The sequence below is a fragment of the Nomascus leucogenys genome, chromosome 12 (genome assembly GCF_006542625.1).
Source record: "Nomascus leucogenys isolate Asia chromosome 12, Asia_NLE_v1, whole genome shotgun sequence".
Lineage (NCBI taxonomy): Eukaryota > Metazoa > Chordata > Mammalia > Primates > Hylobatidae > Nomascus > Nomascus leucogenys.
In genome coordinates, this window is record NC_044392.1 from 104,366,895 (window position 1) to 104,392,705 (window position 25,811).

The window sequence follows — 25,811 nt, forward strand, 5'->3', positions numbered from 1 at the left end:
CTGAACTTTGTAGCTTTCAAAGCATAAGAAGTCTCAGAGGATGGAACATACTTATATTTACTTCCTAGAGCTGCCACAACAATCGACCACAAACTTGATGACTTAAAACAACAGAAATTTATTCTTTAATAGTTCTGAAGGTCAGAAGTCCAAAATCTAGATGTTAGCAATGTGATACTCTCTCCAAAAGCCCTAGTAGGTGGTCTGTTTGCCTCTTTCTGCTTCCAGTGGCTCCTGGCATTTCTCGGCTTGTTGCCGGCATAATTTCAGTCTCTGCAACTGTCTTCACATGACCTCCATTTTTTGTCTCTGTGTAACTTTTTCTGTCACTTCTATGGCTTCTCTCATTGAATTTAGGGCCCACCTCTAATTCAGAATGATATAATCTCAATCCTTACCTTAATTACCTTTGTTAAGTTTCCATAAACACAAATGTGCTTTTTTCTTTTTTTCATCCCCTTCTTAGTGTCAGTGAAGTGCTCCTTGACTGTGAAGACATACACCAAAGGTATTGCCATTGTGATTAGCTTATTCTGTCTTCATTTACTTTTTATTTTTTATTTATTTTTCTTTTTGAGATGGAGTTTTGCTCTTGTTGCCCAGGCTGGAGTGCAATGGCACAATCTCAGCTCACCACAACCTCTGCTTCCTGGGTTCAGATGATTCTCCTGCCTTAGCTTCCCGAGTCGCTAGGATTACAGGCCTGTGCCACCACTCTTGGCTAATTTTTGTATTTGTAGTAGAGACGGAGTTTCACCATTTAGTCAGGCTGGTCTCAAACTCCTGACCTCTAGTGATCCACCCATCTCGGCCTCCCAAACTGTTGAGATTACTGGAGTGAGACACTGTGCCCAGCTCTATCTTAATTTATCTGGCAAAATTTGATGTGAAAAGCCACTATCTTCAGTATGGTTTGAAATACTTGTTTATCATTTAATAAAAAAATATTTTTGGGAAATTTAGGAAAAATTTTACTTTTACTGGAGAAAAATTTTTTAATTTTTAATTTATAAATTTATAAAGAGCTCTCTGTAAAATTTCTTCTGACTTTCTACATGTTCAGCAGGAGTTCTGGGTAGGAATCATTTATAAAGGAAAATATTTTGATGTAATTAAATACAAGACCTTGTAGCCAACTTTTGCGATTCAAAACAAAATCAGTTTCAAAAATTCTAAACAAAGTTTTGTAAGAATCTGCATACAAATCCAATTGTCACAGATTAATCTCACAAGAAGATGCTGAAGATGGATATGATCAGTCCCCAAGCTGCCAGCTCCAACCTACATACTCTTCAACCTCTTTTGATCTGACTTTGTTTGCTACGCCCCCTCTTCATCTAGGAGTTGGATATTATCTTCTGCTCATGTATCAAATTCTTGAGGGTGATATTGATTTGACAGTGACTAAATGTGAGTATTCCTCTTCATACAATGGCTGCTTCTTTGCTGTTTAAGCACTAAATTAATAAATATTTTTTAGTATCAGTTAGCATCATGCTAAAGCTCAATGGTATTGAGTGGAATCATAATATAGCAAGAGTTCTTGACAAACAGTATTCTGTAGTTCCTATACAATGTTGAGAGCTTTTAGTATATCCAACTATCTGTATAGTGTTTAAGCCATTCACAAATAAAGAAGGAATATAATCTTGGGTCACAGAAGTCAAAAGGTTTCATTAGCAAGCTTCCAAACATTGTGAAATCACATCAGCATTAAACTTGAATATGATATTTGTCACCTATTGATCACCAAGATTGATTTAGTATCAAGTTCTGCTTCAAGGTAGAGACACCAAACCCAAAATGCTGTCTCAATCATTTACCTTAACTATAGACATAAAACTGACCTCCAAATCTGTATTTGGACTGGTTGCAAATATTCTTTGATATTCAACTTTCTTCTAATAGCAGGAAAAGATCACCAGAAAGACTGTTCAAAGATACATCTAAGCAATCAACCCAATAAAAATTTAATACCATTCAAATGAGCTTCTCAGAGGTATAAATATCTTATTCATCTATTCATTTATTTTAATGTATTTATTGGTTGACTGCTCTGGGCCAGGCCTTGTGGTAGATGTCTTTTTAAATCCTGTATTAGATGTTTTATTGCCCTTAGTTCTGATAATTCTTCTTAGTAGGTGATATTTTCCTCATTTTATAAATGAAACAAGTGAGACTCAGCATATGTGGACTGCGGCAAATAAGTTATTTGACTTAAACACACTCTATAGATTTATGTAAAGTAAAGATTTACGTAAAGTAAATAAACATCATATAATAGGAACATTGTTTTGGCAGCAAGTATACTAACAGTGGATTAAGCAACTTCAGGTTTACTTTTCTCGTATAATCAGATATATGTAGATAGTCTGTTAGGATTAGTTCAATAGCTCAAAGATATCAAAACCAACATTTCTGAAATCCCCTTGGTGTCCCCACTATCCTCAGTTATAAGCACCATGTTCACATTTCAGGAAGAAGACAGAGGAAAGAAGTGATGCTAATGATACTAATTCAACTCTTGTGCCTGGGCAAGAGCTTTCCCAGAAGCCACCAAAAAAGATTTGTGTTCCTGCACCAAGATGGCTATCACAGGACAGCTCTCCATTGCAAGAAGATCTGACAGAGTGAGTATTTATTTTTTCTTTTTTTAGCCTCTGTGATATAAACAGCAAAAGAAAAAAATGTAGTGAATGGAAGTTGGGCTTCTCAAAAAATTGACCAGAAATCATCATAATTTTAATCTAAAACGATTGCATATATTTTCATGGTAGAAAAAAAAATACACATAGGCAATAATAAAACAACAAGCAGTAAGTCAGCTTGGAAAGGAGTCTGCCAGGGTGTGTGGACACATGATCATTCGTACGTGTGTCTGTGTGTTTATGTGGCAGAGGTGAGTGAAATACAAGGATTAATATTGGGAACCTAGATTTAAAAACAGACATAGAAAAAAGGATCAAGAAAAAAGAGTAAGAGTTAGTTTTTATATGTGACAGCTTATTCTTAACGCAGAAAAATTGCAGAAAACACAGTCAACATAGTTTGATTCCCTCAGTAGCTTCTTATTGCCTAACAAGTTTGGTAGGTCTCCTTAACTTGATATGTCGGATCTTTCAGTATCTGGCTTCAGACCCAATTTTTTTTGCGGGGGGATCGTGGTTAGTTCTTTTTTAAAATTTAACTAAGTTCTGGGATACATGTGCAGAACATGCAGGTTTGTCACATAGGTATATATGTGCCATAGTGTTTGCTGCACCTACCAATTCCAGACCCATTTTTAGTTTATCTTCTGCTCTTAATTACCCTATGCTCCAGTCATAGAGATCAAACCTACTTGTTGGATATCCCCCACATTTTTCTTATTTAGTCATGTTATTCTCCATCTTACTCACATTGATATTTTCTTACTTTTATGCATGATGTCTGCTATTTATAGTCTTAGTCATCTTCTAAAACTTGTCTTAGGTGACAACTTCTCCATGAAGACTTCTGGATCTCTCCAACTGAACGTGAACAGTCAACTTACCTTTCATAACACGTTAAAAGATTACTTCTCATATGATGCTTGTCCTGCTTTTTAAAATTTAACTATGTACTTGTGAATTTTATTTTAACTTTTTTTTTCTAATCAGACAACATATTTCAGTTAAGGTTCAGGAAGGATCTGTTGTAGAAGACAATAATTCTTCAGTTTAATTAATTACTAGCAGTCATAAGGTTTATGTATTATGGACATAGAGTCTCTAGTGTTCATGTTATATGTCGGCCTTGCAGCAAATTCAGCTACTGTCCTTTAAGCCAAGATTGAGGTTGTGTCATTTACTTATTAAATATGTTACTCTACTGCAGTGTAGTATTAACATCTGCACTATACTCAATGGAAGAGTCAATTACTGTAATACTCTTGATATTGAACCACTAAACATGACCCTTCCTCAATGACAGCAGCTCAAATTGGATCTCATCCTGCTAAACTAGCTGATTCTTTGATCTGTACTGATTGCTTGGGCATTACGTATATCAATAGCACTTAAGAGTTTATTATATGCTTCTGAAGCTCATAAAATATTGAGTATAGTTTTATTACATGATTATACTGCTGGGCTACCAAAGCCAGCAGGATGGAGGTGTGGCAGAGTGGAAAACGTTTAATGACATAGCTCAGTATGTGTCATGGCATCCATAGTTCTTCTCAATAGGCGAGCCACTAATGTCATAAACAGAAAATTTAAAATCAGCTCTTTTGTAGGGAAAGTAACGTTCCCTCCTGTTGTTGCAGTTTGTGTAGAAGACAGAGGCAACTGGAGGAGAAATTCACATAGTGCTGGAAGGCACAGCAGGATGTGTGCAAACCATTTTAGAGGAAAGCAAATACCAAGGCTGGTATTTGAAATATTTACCAAAGAGTTTTCCTCAGATTTTCTTGTACCCTTTGTACTCCCCCCTTTGGAGGAACAATACAGCATTTTAAAAAGTAAAATTCTATAGGATAACCAAAATCCAGTCCTCAGTTATTCAAAAGCCTAAACTCTCAAGAACTCAGATATCACATGCCGCAAGTGATAACTTTGAAAGAAAGGATGAGAAAACAGACTACCCACCTTATCTCTCTCCCCAGATTAGATGGAGTTTCTCTGGGAGAAAATGAGAGAAGGAAGAGAGAGAATATAAACAGCTTAGTATATGGCATTTCCTCAAGAAGTAGATTTGTGCCCTGCCCCTGCCACACCACATGAAGATTTCTTGAGGAAGGAGATAGGAAATTATTCAGGATACACTTGGTGTGACCACACATTAAGAATGCTCATAGAGCTAAAGTGGTGCCTTTCAAAGTGTTAATGTGAAAGGTACCCAGATCCTGATGGGTTTCAAATTCATAAAACATATCCTTTATGCACGGAGAGCAGTGCAGCCATGGCATAGGGATTAGTGCCCTAAATTTGGAATAAACAGCAGCCTGGGTGAATCTATGACCATAGGTCAGATGGGAACACGTATGTGTCAATAGGTGTTATAATAGACAAATAATAATATAGACTTTATTGTGTTATCTCATTTCTAACATGGGAAGACCACAGTGTTAAATAAACCCACTCTTCCTCTGGAATTTGTACAGCCAGTTTCTGAAATTATATTTAAAATAAATTAAGGCCACTAAAATAAAATAAAACACTTCAGTTTTTACACACTCCAATTTGTGGCTTTCCCAATACATACAACATACCATTGATTAGGATCTAGTGCTCAACCTAACTTTGAAGAGAGATAACATACTTTCCAGATTTGGAAATGTTAGCCAAATACAGGATATCAACATTCACGGTAAGTGAGTATAAACAAGAGCATCCCGTGATTCAGTACACAGGCCATGTAGGCAGAAGAATGAGGAACAGAAGAGGATCAGAAAAGAGACTTAGACTTAAAGACACAGAATCTCATTTCTGTCCGTCTTTAAAAAGGATAAATTTCAAATATTTATTGCAACCTAAATATAATTTAGCATAAGTAGTATATAATTACAGATAGTAACGTAAGTTGACATCTATTTTCTCATCATGAGTTTGGTCATTATTAACAAGGCATTTTGTCTTCATATGTCCGGAGATTAAGAACACCTTCAGGCCTTGTTACAGGTAGATATTTGACCGAAGTAGCTCCTCTCTGACTTTTATGTCAGGAGAGCCCTGGATGGATAAAATAAGTTAGCAATATACCTTACCAAATGTATTTTATCAAGGCTTCTTTATTCTCTGGGTTTACTGACTACTGTATATCCATGCTGGAGTCCTTCGACTTGTTTGACATAGATGTTATAATACCCCTACCTTCCAACTGTGTATGGATGGATATAATTTCCTCTAAATTTTTATCAGGTACATTTTTGAAAACAAGCAGTTAATTGATCATCAAAAAATGACATCAATATTTCATCTCCCTATCAATCCTACTCTAGCCTCACTGTGTAAAAAATATATTTTGATACTTAACCTAGATTCCCATGTGGAAGCCTAATGTTTTCTCAAAAGTGTTCAGTGTGCAGAGGAGAGTGGAAGAAAAAAAATCAATGGTTACTTAATGCACTTACCTATTTAGAATATAAAATGTATAATAGCGGAAGGGAAATAAAATTTCAAAGTGAAAACAGAAGAATAGACTGAACTACGCTACACATTGAAATGCCTCAGATAAAAGGATCTGAAAATAAACAGACTAATACCCTACATAGTACTTGATACACATATTTAAACCAAAAAATACATTGACAGAGGCCTGGGGGTGCTTGGTGGGGTGAGCCGAAGTATGCACTACCAGCTAAAAACAAGTTTTCTTTCATTCTGAATCCTAAGATCAAATGTTGAGATAAGCAATTTGGACTAGTTTTCTATTAAATGTTTAAGCTATCATCAGAAAAATCTATAAAAAATCTTTGAAACCCACTAAATAAAAGAGAACAGCATCTTAATGTTTGTGTTGTTGTCCCTAGTGTAAGTAAACAATTCCAGAAAGGGCTGGAAACCTGTGGGAGATGTGTTTTTCTATGTAAGTTTGCTGTCAGAGTTTGTTGACAGTGTCTATATTCTAGGGCAAGCATGTGGGTCTCTTATGTAATGAGTAGGATCAGAGCTTCAGAAGGTCAAGGAAGGGAAAGGGAGTTTGTCACCAAAATTTTGTGCTTTGTCCATGTCTAGAAATCTTTTAGTCCTAGGTTTCCTACAGAATCACCTCTTTATATTTCTTCTTCCCTTTTATTTTCTTTGTCATGACTTTTGGCTTCTGATCAGGGTTTCTGATCTGCCCTGACAATAGCAAGTAATAGTTTTTCCCCTTTTAGTATTGCTACCTTGTCCCTAAGACCTCAAGTCCATGTTACTTGGGATCAGGCAGCTGTCTGCCCATTGTTATTTCACTGAAGTAGCTAGGTCTTTGAGTGTTTAGTGTGAGGTTGGAGGGGACATGGAAGGATAGGGAAGAGAAGAAATCAATATTGTCAATTAACTGTGTGAGATGATAGAGGGAAACTGAGGAAGGATACACTAATATTTAAGGGTATTCAGTAAGGAATAAATAACCAACAGAGCTGCAGTTGTAACACAGCCCAGGCCAGTGCTGAGAGCCACAACCCAAGTACCAGGAATCTGGAGTTGACTTGTTTACCTTTTAGGAGTGTGACCTTAGTGTGATCGTAGGCAGGTCACACCAACTCCCTGGGTCTCAGTTTCCTCATTAGAAAAATTAGGAGTTTGAACCAGATGAATTCCAAAGTTGCTGTCGGATCATTTTGGAATAGTATGCTTTTACTTTTGCTTTGAATTCTGTTAGGCAAAGTTTCTATTTCAAAAATAATATAGGTCACCTTTGGTCATGTATTTTTTTCTTTTTTCTTTTTGTACCAGCTGAGTTGGCCTTCTTTACATCAGAAATCCCGCAAGATAGAATCCTAGAGAGTGCTGAAAGGAATTTTAATCAATTTCACCCGGTGCTGCTACACAAGCAGTAAAGTTTGTGATGCCCAATGAATACTTGATAGGCTATCAATTAGCGGTCCTAGAAAATGTTCACGGATCATTTAGGAGAAACTATTTTGCTGGAAAAAAAAATCAAGGTTTTAGGTATGACTTCCAAATAGTGATTTGTATTTAATGTTCTCCCATTGCTACCAGCCCCTTTAGTGAATGCTAAGCACGCATCATTTCCACCTGATTAAATGTCCCTAATTTCTCTAGTCATTCCTCATATGACACGGTTTTTAGATCGCTCAGGCCTGTGCCAAAATTTCTGTGAAAATGCCCTATTACTGCAACTGATTTCTCATTAATTGGTGGGACTATGGTTCAATGCTTCTGCTAAAATTCAGAAAACTCCACAGTCAACAGAGAGTCTAGAAGATTTATTCACATTATAAATCCAGGATATACTGTCATCAGTTACAGCGCAGGAGGTCATAATCTACTAAAGAAACTGTGACAAGGTTTTTGGGAGCATAAAGCATACAACTCTGGAATTTGTTAAACAAAATTAAAAGTGGCCTCATTATAGTTGAATGCATGATACAATAATACTCTGGGAGAAATGGCATCCTTTACAGTTAAAATAAAGGTAATTGGGGGAAATTAAGGTTTTTATAATTTATACTTTAAAATACTATCACATATGCAATACTGATGAGGCACTTGCCTTAAATCTGTAAGGAATAAATAAATGCAAACATGAGCGTATTTACACAACCATTCTTGACATAAAGGGAAGAAAGCTTATAATTTCTGAGACATCAAAGGGCTCAATGAATATTTCCAACCAAAATGCAAATTCTAAAATGATTAATGATGAAAAATCTTTACATCCTACTTTATAGAACCTTTAAATCTGCAGGGTCATCCCTGACAAGAAGCTAAATCTCTTTGAGATCAAGCTTATTTTACAGTAATTTTTTTTCATTTTCTGAGTGATGCCTCATTTCACACACTAATTTTTTTTAAAAAAATCTTACATTACAGAGGCAGAGGCTTTACTTTAGGCATTTCTTGAACTTTATCACTTTTTAAAATTAATGAGTTATTTCTGATTTCCTATTACCTAAGGAATATACCACTTGTTCTATCCTTAAGGTGTTGCACACTTTTAGTCCAGTCTATATCCTCCCCTTCCACTTCCCAAGGTGACCAAAGATCTCATCTCATTACAGCCTCAGTTCATAGTCCCAAATTTCCTTATCTAAATCATTTAAATCAAGTGGCAATGAGTAACCCATTAAATGAAGGTCGTGGGCACAATTCCTCTACATCTTTGAACTTTTGAAACTAAAGAAATATGTTATGTGCCCCAAACACTCCCAACAAACAATCATCATGGGGCAGGCATAGGATAATAATTACAGGCATTCCTGCTCAAAATAGAACCAAAAATAAACACAAATATTAAGATCAAAGTAAAATAAAGTAAGAATCTTAAAGTAATTTTGTAATCCTGCTGGACAATCCAGCCAGACCTCCTTGATTAGGTTTCTAGGCCTAGGGCCAATCCTCCATGGCTCTTGATTTTGCCTCCTGGGACTTGGTTATACCTTTGGGTTTTGGTTTCTGTCCTCTGAGTCATCTCAGTTTATCCACAGTGGGGCTGAGTATTTTCATCAACCTTCCTATAAAATTCTGAGCATTCAAAAGCCTCTTTTTATTTCACACACTTTCTGTTTCTTGTCCTCCAAGCGGGAAATGTTTCTGCTGACATAATATTCTCAAGAATTTTGTGGACCTTGTGTGGTTTCATAGGGCATTTATTCTATTAGATAAAGGCAACATCCACAGATTTTTGAAATAATGGCTTTTCTGTTCTGGCCTTCTGTTGAGGGGGTTTAGGAATAATACTCTCGCGCTTCCTCGAGGCCTTCTGGTTTGATTGAGATGCTCTGTAGGGCAAGCCCTTAATGTCTTGTGAATGAATACTCTGACCTTTTGATCTTTAGAAGTTTCAGCAAAAGGCTTTTTGAAGTTCCAGCAAAAGGGTCAGCCTTTTCTCTGGAATATGCTTCCAGACAGTGAATTTCTTAGTTTAATAGTTCTTCCCTCAATCTCTCATCTTTCCTCTCTCATTTTACTATAAGCCACAAATCAGGCAGAATCTTCAATCACTTGCTTGTAGATCTTCTTAGCTCTGAATCCAGGTTCATCACATATAAATTCAGCTTTCTACATAACTGTAGGACACAGTTTCCACCACTATAGAAGAAGGATCCAACCTGCTTGCTCCCATGTTCAATAATATATTCTTCTCCTCCTGAACCCTCATCAGTAGCATTTTCAACATTCAGATTTCTACTAGCAGTGTGTTCAAGGCAATTGAGGCTTTCCCTGGCAGGCTTCTCAACACTGTTCTCAAACGTCCAGCTTCTTCTCACTGCTTAATTCTAAAGCCCTTCCATATTTTCAGGTATTTGTTACAGTAGCACCTGGCTTTTGGGTACCAAAATCTGTATTAGTTTTCTATTGCAATGTAATAAATTGCCATAATTTAACAGCTTAAGACAACACCCATTTGTCAACTCACAGTTATTTAGGTCATAAGTATGGACATGGTACAACTGGGTTCTTTGCTCAAAGTAGCCAAAAGCTGACATCAAGATGTCTTCTGGGGCTGCAGTTCTCATTTGGGGTTTGGAGTCCCCTTCCAAGCTCACTGTATGTTGGAAGAAGTCAGTTTCTAGTGATAGTAGGTCTGAGATCCTTCTCTCCTTGGTGGCTATCAGCTGGGGGCCTCAGCTCCTCATGGTCACCCCTCTTTATTGGCAACTTACAAGGTGATGTTTGCCTTCTTACTGCCAGCCAGAATGCATCTTTCTTACAATTTCTTCTGCTACCAGTTGGAGAGAACTCTAAAGGGTTCATGGGATCATGTCAAGCCCACCCGGATGATCTCCCTTTCTTAAAGTCAACTGTAACACAACCTAATCACAGGAGTAAAATCTATTGTCTTCATGATCCCTAGGATGATACGGGGCATGTACTTCAGAGGCATGGAAAATCTTGGGGAGACATCTTAGAATTCTACCTACCATAATAATATGTTAAATTATCTGGAAGGATATCATCTAGCTCAATGTCTGCCTCTAAAGGCCTATATAAATCAGGTTTAATTCTTTTATTCCCATTCAGATATAATAACAGGGAGGCAATAATAGTTGCAAAGTTCCCATAATTTTTGTATTCTGAGCTTTACTATTTTAAGTAATGCTTGATGAATCCCAGTGAAATCTGTACTGAGATAAAACTCAATACACTAAATATAACAGAAATCTAAGTTTTATATAAATCATTCATGAAGAAAATTCTTTTAAATACAAATAATTCAGTTTCACCCGAAGATCAAATGTCTTTTATTGCAAAAATTGGGCTTATAGAAATAATTATGGAAAGATAATAAAATGTTTGTTTTACCTTATACACATGTGCACACTAATAAATGTAACTATTGGGTATAAAAGGGGAAAAATAGTTTTGCATATATAAGTGCAACCGAGAAACACTTAGAGGTCTTAGTGCTGTTGTCCTTAATCTTGGCTGCCAAAAAGCACTTAGGCATATATTAAAAAATACAGTAAAACAAAACACAAACATAGAAATTCCCGGGTCCCATTCTGAAAGATTCTAATTCATTTGCAGGTCATGGTCACAATCTTGGAAATGGCAATAGCCAAGGTCCTTAGGAAGCTCACAGTCTAAAGTAAAAAAAAAGATACTTGAAAAATCAGCTTGAACCAAGGATCCTTGCACCAAGGATTAAATGTTAACTTTAAACATTGAGGCTTCTCTGCGTCTATTGAGATAATCATGTGGTTTTCGTCATTGGTTCTGTTTATGTGATGGATTACATTTATTGATTTGTGTATGTTGAACCAGCCTTGCATCCCAGGGATGAAGACAGCTTGATCATGGTGGATAAGCTTTTTGATTTGCTGCTGGATTTGGTTTGCCGGTATTTTAAAGAGGATTTTCGCATAGATGTTCATCAGGGATATTGGCCTGAAATTTTCTTTTTTTGTTGTGTCTCTGCCAGGTTTTGGTATCAGGATGATGCTGGCCTCATAAAATGAGTTAGGGAGGAGTCCCTCTTTTTCCATTGTTTGGAATCATTTCGGGAGGAATGATGTCAGCTCCTCTTTGTACCTCTGGTAGAATCTGGCTGTGAATCCGTCTGGTCCTGGGCTTTTTCTGGTTGGTAGGCTATTGATTACTGCCTCAGTTTCAGAACTTGTTCTATCCTTGGTCTATTCAAGGATTCAACTTCTTGGTTTAATATTGGGAGGGCGTATATGTCCAAGAATTTGTCCATTTCTTCTAGTTCTAGTCTTTGCATAAAGATGTTTATAGTATTCTCTGATGGTAGTTTGTATATCTGTGGGATCAGTGGTGATATTCCCTTTATCATTTTTTATTGTGTTTATTTGATGCTTCTCTCTTTTCTTCTTTATTAGTCTGGCTAGCAGTCTATCTATTTTGTTAATCTTTTCAAAAAACAAGCTCCTGGATTCATTGATATTTTGAAGGGTTTTTCGTGTCTCTAGCTCTTTCAATTCTGCTCTGATCTTAATTATCTCTTGTCTTCTGCTAGCTTTTGAATTTGTTTGCTCTTGCTTCTCTAGTTCTTTTAATTGTGATGTTAGATTGTCAATTTTAGATCTTCCCACTTTCTCCTGTGAGTCTTCAGTGCTATACATTTCCCTCTAAACACTGCTTTAGCTGTGTCCCAGAGATTCTGGTATGTTATGTCTTTGTTCTCATTGGTTTCAAAGAACTTATTTATCTCTGCCTTCATTTCGTTATGCACCCAGTGGTCATTCAGGAGCAGGTTGTTCAGTTTCCACCTAGTTGTGTGGTTTGAGTGAGTTTCTTAATCATGAGTTCTAATTTGATTGCACTGTGGTCTGAGAGAGTGTTTGTTATGATTTCCATTTTTTTGTATTTGCTGAGGAGTGTTTTACTTCCAATTATGTGGTCAATTTTAGAATAAGTGTGATGTGGTGCTGAGAAGCATGTATATTCTGTTGCTTTGGGGTGGAGAGTTCTGTAGATGTCTATTAGGTCTGCCTGGTCCAAAGCTGAGTTCAAGTCCTGAATATCCTTGTTAATTTTCTGTCTCGTTGATCTGTCTAATATTGACAGTGGGGTGTTAAAGTCACCCACTATTATTATGTGGGGGAGTCTAAGTCTCTTTCTAGGTCTCTAAGAATTTGCTTTATGAATCTGGGTGTCCCTGTATTGGGTACATATATATTTATGATAGTTAGCTCTTCTTGTGGCACTGATCACTTTACCATTATGTAATGGCCTTCTTTGTCTCTTTTGATCTTTGTTGGTTTAAAGTCTGTTTTATCAGAGACTAGGATAGCAAATCCTGCCTTTTTTGCTTTCCATTTGCTTGATAAATATTCTTCCATCCCTTTATTTTTAGTGTGACTTTGCACATGAGATGGGCCTCCTAAATACAGTGCACCGATGGGTCTTGACTCTATCAAATTTGCCAGCATGTGGCTTTTGATTGGGGCATTTAGCCCATTTACATTTAAGTTTAATATTGTTATGTGTGAATTTGATCCTGTCATTATGATGATAGCTGTTTATTTTGCCCATTAGTTGATGCAGTTTCTTCATAGTGCTGATGGCCTTACAATTCAATAAAATTCAACATCCCTTCATGCTAAAAACTCTCAACAAACTAGGTATTGATGGAACAAATGTCAAAATAATAAGAGCTATTCATGACAAACACAGTCAATATCATACTGAATGGGCAAAGCTGGAAGCATTCCCTTTGAAAACTGGCACAAGACAGGGATGCCCTCTCTCACCATTCCTATTCAACATAGTGTTGGAAGTTCTGGCCAGGGCAATCAGGCAAGAGAAAGAAATAAAGGGCATTCAAATAGGAAGAGAGGAAGTCAGATTGTCCCTATTTGCAGATGACATGATTGTATATTTAGAAAACCCCATCGTCTCAGCCCCAAATCTCCTTAAGCTGATAAGCAAGTTCAGCAAAATCTCAGGATACATAATCAATGTGCAAAAATCACAAACATTCCTATACACCAGTAATAGAAAAAACAGAGAGCCAAATCATGAGTGAACTCCCATTCACAATCACTACAAAGAGAATAAAATATCTAGGGATCCAACTTACAAGGGATGCAGTTTCAAAGAGAACTACAAGCCACTGATAAAGGAAATAAGAAAGGGCACAAACAAATGGAAAAATATTCCATGCTCATGGATAGGAAGAATTAATATCGTGAAAATGGCCATACTGCCCAAAGTAATTTATAGATTCAATGCCATCCCCATCAAGCTACCATTGACTTTCTTCACAGAATGAGAAAAAACTACTTTAAATTTCATATGGAACCAAAAAAGAGCCCATATAGCCAAGACAATCCTAAGCAAAAAGAATAAACCTGGAGGCATCACACTACCTGACTTCAACCTATATTACAAGGCTACAGTAACCAAAACAGCAAGGTACTGGTACCAAAACAGATATATAGACCAATTGAACAGAACAGAGGCCTCAGAAATAACACCACACATCTACAACCATCTAATCTTTGACAAATCTGACAAAAACAGCAGTGGGGAATGGATTCCCTATTTAATAAATGGTATTGGGAAAACTGGCTAGCCATATGCAGAAAACTGAAACTGGACCTCTTCCTTAAACCTTATACAAAAATTTACTCAAGATAGATTAAAGACTTAAATGTAAGACCTAAAACTATAAAAACCCTAGAAGAAAACCTAGGCAATACCATTCAGGACATAGGCATGGGCAAAGTCTTCATGACTAAAACACCAAAAGCAATGGCAACAAAAGCCATAATTGACAAATGGGATCAAATTAAAGAGCTTCTGCACAGCAAAAGAAACAATCATCAGGTTAAACAGGCAACCTACAGAATGGGAGAAAATTTTTGCAATCTATCTGACAAAGGGCTAATATCCAGAATCTACAAGGAACTTCAACAAATTTACAAGAAAAAACAAACAACCCCATCAAAAAGTGAGTGAAGGATATGAACAGACACTTCTCAAAAGAAGACTCTAATGCCTCCAACAAACATATGAAAAAAATATCATCATCACTGGTCATTAGAGAAATGCAAATCAAAACCGCAATGAGATATTATCTCATGCCAGTTAGAATGGTGATCATTAAAAAGTCAGGAAACAACAGGTGCTGGAGAGCATGTGGAGAAATAAGAATGGTTTTACACTGTTGGTGGGAGTGTAAACTAGTTCAACCATTGTGGAAGACAGTGTGGCAGTTCCTCAAGGATCTAAAACCAGAAATACCATATGACCCAGCAATCCTATTACTGGGTATATACCCAAAGGATTATAAATCATTCTACCATAAAGACATGTGCACATGTATGTTTATTGCAACACTATTCACAATAGCAAAGACTTGGAACCAACCCAAATTCCCATTAATGATAGACTGGATTAAGAAAATGTGGCACATATACACCATGGAATACTATGCAGCCATAAAAAAGGATGAGTTCATGTTCTTTGCAGGGACATGGATGAAGCCGGAAACTATTATTCTCAGCAAACTAAAACAGGAAAGAGGAGCAGAAAACCGAACACTGCATGTTCTCGCTCATAAGTGAGAGTTGAACAATGAGAACATATGGACACAGGAAGGGGAACATCACACACTGAGGCCTGTCGGGGGGGTGGGGGCTAGGGGAGGGATAGCATTAGGAGAAATCCCTAATGTAGATGACAGGTTGATTGGTGCAGCAAACCACCACAGCCTGTGTACACCTATGTAACAAACCTGCATGTTCTGCACATGTATCCCAGAACCAGAACTTAAAGTATAAAAAAAAATTGAGGTTTAACATAGGTAAAGTACAAAAGTCACAAGTGATGAATAATCAGAAAGGTGCATACCCATGTAATACACACTTATGTCAAGAAATAGAATAATAACAAAAATCAGAGCCCCCCTCCCCCAACCATACCCCTTTCAAAGAATTAAACACTACCTTTTCAAGGGCAACCATTTCCTTGAATTTTAACACCAAAGAGAGTTTCACCTATTTTGAATTTCATACTGATGAAGTAATAGAGTTTTAAAAATCTAAATTGTTTCACTCAATATTGTATTTGCCAGATTAATTCGTGCCGTTGTATGTAGCAAAGCTTTGTTTCTTGTTATTTTCTCAACTGTTTAAATACATTACAATTATTTATCTGTTGATGCACATTTAGGTTATTTCCCAGTTTGGAGCAATTGTAAATGCTGCTGCTGTAAATGTTTCTGAATTGTAACTGTCTTTTGGTGCACATGTGTACACATTTCTAGAATGGTGATTGCTGAGTCATAAAGCATGTATATGTTCATTTATACTTACTTTCATGTAGCTTTCTGAGGGTGATTATACTAAGTTTTACTTCTGCAAGCAGTATGTGACAGCTCTCATTGCTCTATGTGTTTATCAACACTGTGGTCAATCTTCTACGATTTTTTAGCTATTATGGTGGCTACGTGATGATGGCTCATTGCAGTTTTATTTTTCATTTCATTCAATTTCCTTAATGATGACAATTTGGGTATCCTCTCAGCTGAAGTGTCTGTTCAAGCCTTTTGCTCATTTTTCCACTGGGGTCTGACAATTTCCTATTGATTTACAGAAATTCTTTGTATAATCTGGCCTCACATCCTACTGGATACAACATATTTTGCAAATGTCATGTGTTAGTCTATAGGTTGTTTTGCTCACGTTTTGTTTTGCTCACGTTTAAAGATTTCTTTTGTGTCAGAGAGGCTTTAATTTTAATGTAGTTAAAAATGTCCTTCTAGATAGTTATTACCTCTTGTAATGGTCTATAAGCTTTATTGTTTTGCCTTTCACCTTTAGTTTTATTAAATAACTGGAATTTTCTGTGTGTACAGTACAAAGTAAAAATGAAGCCATTGTTTTTCTGTGCAGATAATCCAATTAGACCACTAGCACTGGTTGAAAAGATTAGGTAAACATTTCTGGAGATAATGTGAAGTTTTGGATAATGATATATTACATTAGTGGGGTCATGAATTTGCTCCTGTCAGATACCTAGGGGAAGAGCATGCTACCTTCATAAAAACAGGGATTGAGAAAATTTTAATCTCGAAAGGGTTGGTATATTTCGGGTTGATCTTATTCCTAGGCTGTAAACTTTTGACATCCCAGTTTGGGACCCCTCACTCTTGATGGTCTTTGATCTCCCATTTTTATTCCCCTAGGCTCTGAACCGACCAAAAGTTCTTGTTTCACTTTCTTAGCCTCTCGACTTCCACTTTCAAATCAGCAAATGCTTTAAGGGAATGAGTTGTCCCAAGTATCAGGTTCACATTTCTGTGTTTCTTTCATTTTTTGGATCTTGGTCTGATGAACCTTATTTCCTTGATAGCTTGCAAACAATGCTTACACACAGACCTTACTTTATGATTTTGTCTGCAATTTTCCAGTCGTTCTGAGCAGGAGAGTTCTTTAAAAATAAACTAGTTTACATTGTCTGAAACAAAACTTACAAAATGTAATTTAAGACCTCTAATGACTACTTAACTTCCTAAAAGAGATAGGAATCCAGGATATTCCTGTGTTTCTGACTCTTCCTACCATATAATAAAACGTCTATTTAATTTAACTCATCAAAAGTACTTAGTTGATTCCTAAAAGCTCTTTTAAGAGAGGTTATATGAAATCAGCTGGGACAGGCCAGTGGAAGAAATACATTTTTGGCCAGAGAAGGGAGTCCGTTATGCACCTTTCAAATAATAACCCAGAAGGAAACTCTGACTGTCTCTGTAAATAGCTTTCCTGGTAATAGGGGTGGTAGAGGTCATCTGTGCTTGTAATAGCGGTGTCTGGAAACTAATCATAACACCTGTTTCTAGAGTATAAATGGCACAAAGACAACAGTGGCTCAGAGCCTGGTTTTGATATGACAGAAATACTGTGATATTCCTTCAGGTATTGATTTCTCCCCATTTACTACTTTGTCCCAGGACTTTGGTATGGATTAAAAAGACACTGCTGGTTAATTTTGAGGCCATAGCTATGTGGCTAAGGAGAAGCCACAGGTTAGTGGTATTGCCTATCTTACTCAAGCCAAAACGAAGACACATTTAGTTTATGTCACCCTCTGTTCTCTATCTCAGTCTTTCTATTTATAGTCAAGCCTTAAGTTTGTTTAGACACATAATACAATAAGGCCTTATAATCTGTCTTTACTTATTGGTACACTAATGTTTTCATCACTTGCTTCACTCTTGATAAGAATACTTATGCTGAAAATAGTGGGGAAGACAGGAATATTCTGAATCCACATATTTCTCTCGGGGAGTTTTCTATTTAATATTTTCAAACAGACAAAATAATTTAGTACATTTGCTTCTTTTATAGCCATTAGCAGTACTAAATAACTAATATGTACACAATATACAAAAATTCCAAAGTTTCTGCAAGTATGGTCAGCAGATAACCTGCATGATCATCTACAGAATGCATGATCAATATTTAAATTTGTCGGTCTCACCCCAGATCTAAGTCCAAATCTCTGGTGGAGGGCCCAGGAATTGACATTTAAGTGTTTCCTGTGCAAACATGATTCATATACACACTATTTAATATGCACAGTGGAAAGTTCTGTCACATATATTACCTCACAGAGCCTTCTGGAGTAGGTATAATTATCTCCAAGTTCCCAGTGAGGAAACTGAGACACAGAGATGTAAACCATTGGAACAAATTCATATGTAAACTGATCTGGGATGCCAGTTCTCCTGATGCCAGGTTCAGTGCTTATCTCATTACATCATCCTTACTCTCTGCAAAGAATCTCTGTCTCAGAAAAGAGATTTTGTCCACACATAGCTTTCTAAGCAGCGTAGCCCAAATGCCTATCCTTTGCTCTGTGGAACCAATTATTGAGATTGTGTATTATTATAACTTTCAGCACACACACTGGGCTTTTCATTTTCAGAGTGCCCAATTTGGATAGAGCACTGTGGGGCTTGCTTGGAGGTTCTGTATATAAAAGCCATGCCATGGATAAAGCAGGTTTAACACCTATGAGTGATAGCACAATATGAGGGTCACCAGGAGCAGAGACACTGCCACTGTTAGAGCAGGTAGAGAAGACTTAGAGCAGACTTTGATGAATGACTCAGCCTCAAGTCCGCAGATGTAAAGCTCATTAAATGCAATCCAGAATTACCTTCTATAACAAATGAGAAAAAGTGACATTTTTCCTATCTGAGATCTTTAGCATTTTGTGGGCCAGCAAATAAGTTACTGATAAAGACTGGTCTTCTAATTTACTTAGCTGGGAAGAATTTCAAGTATTCCCTCCAGCAAACACATGAAAATAACAACCATGGCCACTAGTAACAGCTACTGATACTGAATGCTCACTATATGCCACAAACTCAGCCTATAGCTTATTACAACTATCTTACTTCACAGATTTGGATCATGATCCCCAAACACACGATCTCCATTGACAATCCTGAATGTTGAAATCCCAAAAGATCAAAACCTTTATTTATACAATGTATTGTATGTTTCCGAATAGCTGGAAGATAGGACATGTTTCCATATCCTGGATGATATATCCTGGAGGTGGTGGATACCCTAAATACACTGACTGTATCATTACACTTTCTATGCATGTAACAAAATATCACATGTACTCCATAAATATGCAGACATATTATGTATCAATAAAAATAAAGATAAAAATGCATCATTTGCCTGCAGTGGAATTCCTTCCAGCTGATAACATTCGAGGAGCTTTTAATAAATTAAAGTTGCATTTGCCTTAAGAAGCCAGCGATAGGGAAGGCGCTAAGATGGTTGACTAGAAGCAGCTAGTGTGTGCTGCTTTCACAGAAGAAAAAGTGTCAAGTAAATACTAGCTCTTCAACTGCAACATCCAGGTGGACACATTGGGATTCATCAAGGAAACAACTCGACCCATGGAGAATGGAGAGGAGTGAGACAGGATGACCACCCACCCAGGCATGGCACGGAGCCAGCAGAGACCTCACACTGCAGGGAAATGGTGAGTGAGTGAGAAGCCCCAGGAGCCCACACTTCTGCCATGGACCTTTGCGACTCTGGGCTCAGGAGATCTGCTATTACCTCACCTCCAACCACTGAGGCCTCCAGACTGACACGGAGAGCTGTGGGCCTCCACTCACGTACACGCAGAGTCCTGGAAGCCTTGAATCCCCGGGCATCCTGGCACTGACAGCTGCAGGTCCGACAACAGGGAGGTCAGGCTCCCTCGCGTGCTCCCAGGAAGGGGACAGAAACTATGGGTCTGAGCAGGGACAGACTGCAAGCCTTGCCTCCAGTGCACCTCACAGGAAAAATCCCACTGGCCTGGGACTCTAGCATGGCCACACCAACCTGCCTAGGCTCTCAGGCCAGTAACATCTCGGTACTTCCCTGGGATGGAGCTTCCAGAGATAGAGGCTGGCCACCAGCTTTGCTGCCCCACAGCCCTCACCCCTGTTGCCCTCAGGCTCTGGATGGTGCGTGGTGATTAGGGACTGGCACAGAACCCCAGCACAGTGAAGCCACCTCATGGAAAAGTGGCCAGATTGTTTTCCACGTGGGTCCCTTCCCTGCTTCTCCTCACTTCGCGGGGCCTTCTGACCTAGACTCCAGCACAACTACGACGCCTCTGTCTGAAAACTTCAGTGGGTGGCAGCTCTGCTTTTCTCCATGGAGGAAATCCCAGAGACAATCCACAGCCCCTCCACCACTTTAGCTGAAGTGGTGCTGCCCTAACTGCCCTCGGGCTGGGGAAGGAACAAAGGGCCTGGTGGCTGTGCTGGCAACTCCAGCACACTGCAGCCACCATATAGAGGGGAGCCAAGTCTCTCTTCCCAGGCCCTACCCCACACTCTTCACCAAGCAGAGCCCCTGGCTCAGGACCACAGAACAGCCACCCCACCCACGGCTGAGCATACCAACTGGTAGTGTCATAGGATCTGTAGTGTGTAACTTTTCCAGCCAGAAATCTGTGAAAGGTGGCACCTTTGCCCAAGTTTTGCTTGAGCCTGCTGGTCTCATTCTACCCACTTGGCCTGGCAGGCTGCCCTTGGGAGCAATACTGGCCTGGATCCCATGCCTGCCAAGGGTGGACCAGGTGCAGAGCAGTGAGGGGTGGGTGAGCGCGCGTGGGGTCCAGACACTGCGCACAGCCAGGTGTGCTGGCTGCAGAGGGGTGAGCAGCTGCAGGCTCCAGCACAGGTGCTGGCTCCATGCAAGGCTGTGGCTGGATCAAGTGTACTGCAAGTGCCTTCCACTGCAGGCCCTGGGGAATGCTTTGGTACCTAGAAGCTTGGAGATGCCAGGAGCCATAGAAGCCCAAAAAGGGTGTCACAGCCCTGGTTCAGGGAGCCCCTAGGTTTGGGATCCCCAAAGGGCCGCAGTTCTTTCCTTCTTATTGCCTGAAACATGACAAGTGGAGGCATGTTTCAGCCCCGTCTGTGTTACGGCTCTTTCAGTCCCACTACTCAGCAGCTCTCGAGTTCTTGTCCTGCATTTAGGAATAATGAGGAATGCAGACAACTGGAGGGTGAGCAAGGAAGAGAGGAGATTCATTGAGCGACGGAGAAGCGCTCAAGAGACCCAAAGTGGTTAGCTCCTTTCCACAGGCAGGTCATCCCAATCTGCCTGAGTCTGGCTGAGTTCAGGGTTTGTATGGGCTTCAGAGGGCAGGAAGTGTGTGCTGATTGGTCCATAGGCGGCCATGGGCAGGGCCAGAAAAAGCACCATAAGTGCTCACTCCAGTCCACAGAACTGGCAGCCCAGCCCCCAGGCTTCAGGCCATCCCTGGCTTGAAGGTGGAGTTTCACTGGAGACCTTCCCCTTTCTGTCCAGGCTCCTGCCACTGTTCATGGCACCCAGGCTGTTGACTCCTACCACTGTTCATGGCACCCAGGTTGTTCATGCTAAGAGGTACCTGCAGGCCTGTGCTGAGCCACCCTAAGCCCCCTCTTGGCCTCCCTCCTGGGTTTAGGTGATTCCCTCGCCTCAGCCTCCTGAGTAGCTTGGATTACAGGCACGCATCACCACGCCCAGCTATTTTTTGTATTTTTAGTAGAGATGGGGTTTCACCATGTTGCTCAGGCTGGTCTCGAACTCCTGACTTCATGATCCACCCACCTTGGCCTCCCAAAGTGCTGGGATTACAGGCGTGAGCCACCACATCCGGCCAAAAATCAGTAACATTCTTATACATCAACAACATCCAAGCTGAGAGCCAAATCAAGAATGGAATCTCATTCACAATTGCCACACAGACAAAAATAAAACACGTAGGCATATAGCTAACCAGGGAAGAGAAAGATCTCTACAAGACTTGTGAAACACTGATCAAATAAATCAGAGATGTCACAAACAATTGAAAAACATTTCATGCCCATGGATAGGAAGAATCAATATTGTTAAAATGGCCATACTGCCCAAAACAACGTATAAATTCAATGTTATTGCTGTCAAACCACCAATGACATTCTTCACAGAACTAGAAAAAACTATTTTAAAATTCATACGGAATTACAAAGGAGCCTGAATAGGCAAGTAATCCTAAGCAAGAAGAACAAAGCTGGGGGCATCATGTTACGCGACTTCAAACTATACCACATAACTACAGTGACCAAAACAGCATAGTACTGGTACAAAACAGACACATAAACCAACGGAACACAATAGAGAGCCCAGAAATAATGCCTCACACTTACAACGATCTGACATTCAACAAAGTCAATAAAAACAAGCAATGGGGAATGGATTCCCTATACAATAAATGTTGCTGGGATAACTGGATAGCCATATGTGGAAGACTGAAACTGAATTCCTTCCTTACACTATATACAAGAGTCAACTCAAGATGGATTAAAGACGTTAATGTAAAACCTAAAACTATAAAAAGCAAGATAACCTAGGAAATATCATTCTGGATATAGAACCTGGCAAAGATATCATGACAAAGATGCCAAAAGCAATCGCAGCAAAAAGAAAAATTGACAAATGGGACCTAATTAAGCTAAGGAGCTGGTGCACAGCAAAAAAAAAAAAAAAAAAAAAATCAGCACAGTAAACAGAATCTACAGAATGGGACAAGATATTTGCAAGCTATGCATCCAACAAAGTTCTAATGTTCAGAAACTATAAGTAACTTAAACAAATTTACATGCAAAAAAACAAAAGCAAACAATCCCATTAAAAAGTGGGCAAAGAACATGACCAGGCACTTTTCAAGAAAAGACGTACACATAGCCAACAAACATCCTAAAAGATGCCCGTCATCCCTAGTCACTAGATAAATGCAATCAAAACCACAAGATACCATCTTACATCAGTCAGAATGGCTATTATTAAAAACTCGAAAAATAACAGATGCTGGTGAAGTTGTGGAGAAAAGAGAATGCTTATACACTGCTAGTGGGAATGTAAATTAGTTCAGTCATTGTGGACAGCAGTGTAGTGATTCCTTAAAGAATTTAAGACAGAATTACCATTTGACCCAGCAATCCCATTGTTAGGTATATACCCAAAGGAATATAACTTGTATACCATAAAGACACATGCACACATATCTTTACTGCAGCACTATTCATAATAGCAAAGACATGAAATCTACCAAAATGCCTATCAATGGTAGACTGGATAAAGAAAATGTGGTACATATACACCATGAAATACTACGCAGCCATAAGAAAGAAATAGATCATGTCCTTTGCAGGAACATGGGTGGAATTGGAGGCCATAATACTAAGAAAACTAATGCAGAAACAGAAAACCAAACACTGTATGTTCTCACTTATAAATGTGAGCTAAACAATGAGAACACATGAACACGAAGAGGGTAAGGGCAGATATGGGAACTGACTTGAGGGTGGAGTGTGGGGAGAGGGAGAGAATGAAAAGACTACCTATTGAGCACTATGCTTATTAACTGGGTGATAAAATGATCTCTACAGCAAACCTCCATGACACACGGTTTACTTATATAACAAACCTGCACATATACCCTTGAATCTAAATAATAGAAATTTTTTTAAAAAGCCAGTGAAATTACTGACTGCTTTGAAAATAATTATATGCACTCTAGGATAAGAAGACTTGCAATGGTGTTGCAGTTCACTCACCACTCCACCAAATTTGTGGTCCATATATGAGTGCATGTGAAATTGACTTATGGGTGCTGAAAACTACATAAAAGCATGGCACAGAAGATGGAAAAATTTTATAGTGCATGCCCATGTCCATGTATATTGAATCACAAAAGAATTTCAAAAAGAGCAACACCACTTAGAAAATGAATGTGAGGCCAGGCCCCGTCGCTTATGCCTATAATTCCAGCACTTTGGGAGGCTGAGGTGTGAAGACTGCTTGAGCCCAGGATTTTGAGATCAGCCTGAGCAACAGAGTGAGACCTTGCCTCTATTAAAAAAAATTAATAAGAATGTATTCTCCAAGGAAAGCCATGCAAGAAATTCTCCAAGGAAAAAGCAGCTATTCATTGCAATGCAAGATTTTGAAATACAGTTAATGGAAAGTTGGCCAGCTCTTATGGACTACGTCTGTGCAACTGTCCTTAATCTACCCCTGTAAGATGCTTTCTCATACATCAAATTTCCTTTTTAGGTTTTCTTTGTTGTTTTTTGGATTTTGCTCTCACCATTTTGAGTTGTCAGCATTATTTTGGTACAATTTGCTATGCTATGTATTTCATCTTTGCATTATTTACAATACCAGAGATATAAATCGTGTAGACATTTATGAAGTTGCAATTTGTTTTATGTATTTTTTGCAAACTTGACTCCACAAAGGTGCATTATCACAATATTGACTTTGTATTTAAGCATTGTGTTTGTACACAAAAACATTGAAACTTCCTCAATAAATGTAGAGATGTCCTTTTTGTACATCTGCATTTGTGAAAGATAAAATTTCCTCAGATCTTGGCTTTTTGGATGACTGTACATGTATTGGTGACCTATCATGGTTTTTTATTGATCTTGTCGAAACACATAGGTTGTCAACCATGGTATTTCAAATGACCATAGTTATATGAGCTATTTATTCATGAATCCAGTTTTCCTGCTCATGACTAAAATACCCGTGTGACTCTTGTTACTATACCTGAGTGCTTACGCTTTCAAAAATACGTATGGCATTATTGCCTATTATGTAAAGTGGTCTATGAAGTTTTCTGTTGTATTTTTATGTTTCTCAAATAAATCCTCTTTTAAACATGTAAGTAAATTTCTTTTAAATAATTTTATCATTTGTCCAGAATTATATTTCAGAATTTTGACCTTTCTGGATTTCAACATTCAAAATTACGGTGTTCAGGATTATGGCATTTGGGATTGTGATTGGCTCCCATGCTAAGGACTGACTACTATCCCAACAGAAAAGATAACCCAAAGCCCCATGCTGAGGCAAAAGTTATTTCATTCACCATGATTCCACCTTCTTATTGCTGTGTGCACTCCATTCCCACAGTTCCTCACCTGAAGGTAAAAGATTTATTGCAAGACTCATGTTGTTTGTGGGGGCTGGCTCAGCAAATCTAAAATCACTAAGGCAGGCCATCAGGAAGGGCAGACTAGAGCTCTGGGACATGAAGTAGAGGTGACGTCCATGGATGGAATTTCTTCAGGGAAACTTCAGCTCTATTTGTAAGACCTTTTAATTGATTGAATCACAGCTACCCAGATTATCTGGGATAATCTCCCTTACTCCAGATCAACTGATAATGCGATTATGAACTTTAATCATATCTACAAAACACCTTCAAAGCAACACCTAAATTGATGTTCCATTGAATAATTGGGAACTATGGTCTAGCCAAGTTGACACATCCAAAAAGCAGCACAGCACTTTTCAATACTTGCTTTACCATAGCAAATTTGAAATGTCTTAGGTCTTATCCACCTGACGTCTCACCACTGTTTTTTTTTTTTTTTTTCCTGAAAACATTGTGTTGTTTTCTATAAGTTCTAGCCTGACTACCTGACTCTGGCTCGTGATACCTACCTAATCTTACATTTCTATAACATTTTATTTTCCCAGATCTAGGGGAAAGCTGACAACAAATGTGATTACGGTTGTGTAACTGATTCCCTGCGCAAAATAGACTCTGTTTAAATATTTGACATACTTGCTGTTTTCCTAACAAGACTCTGATTAAGGGATTAAGTAAAGCATAGTATAACATCTAATTCCTTACAGGAACTCA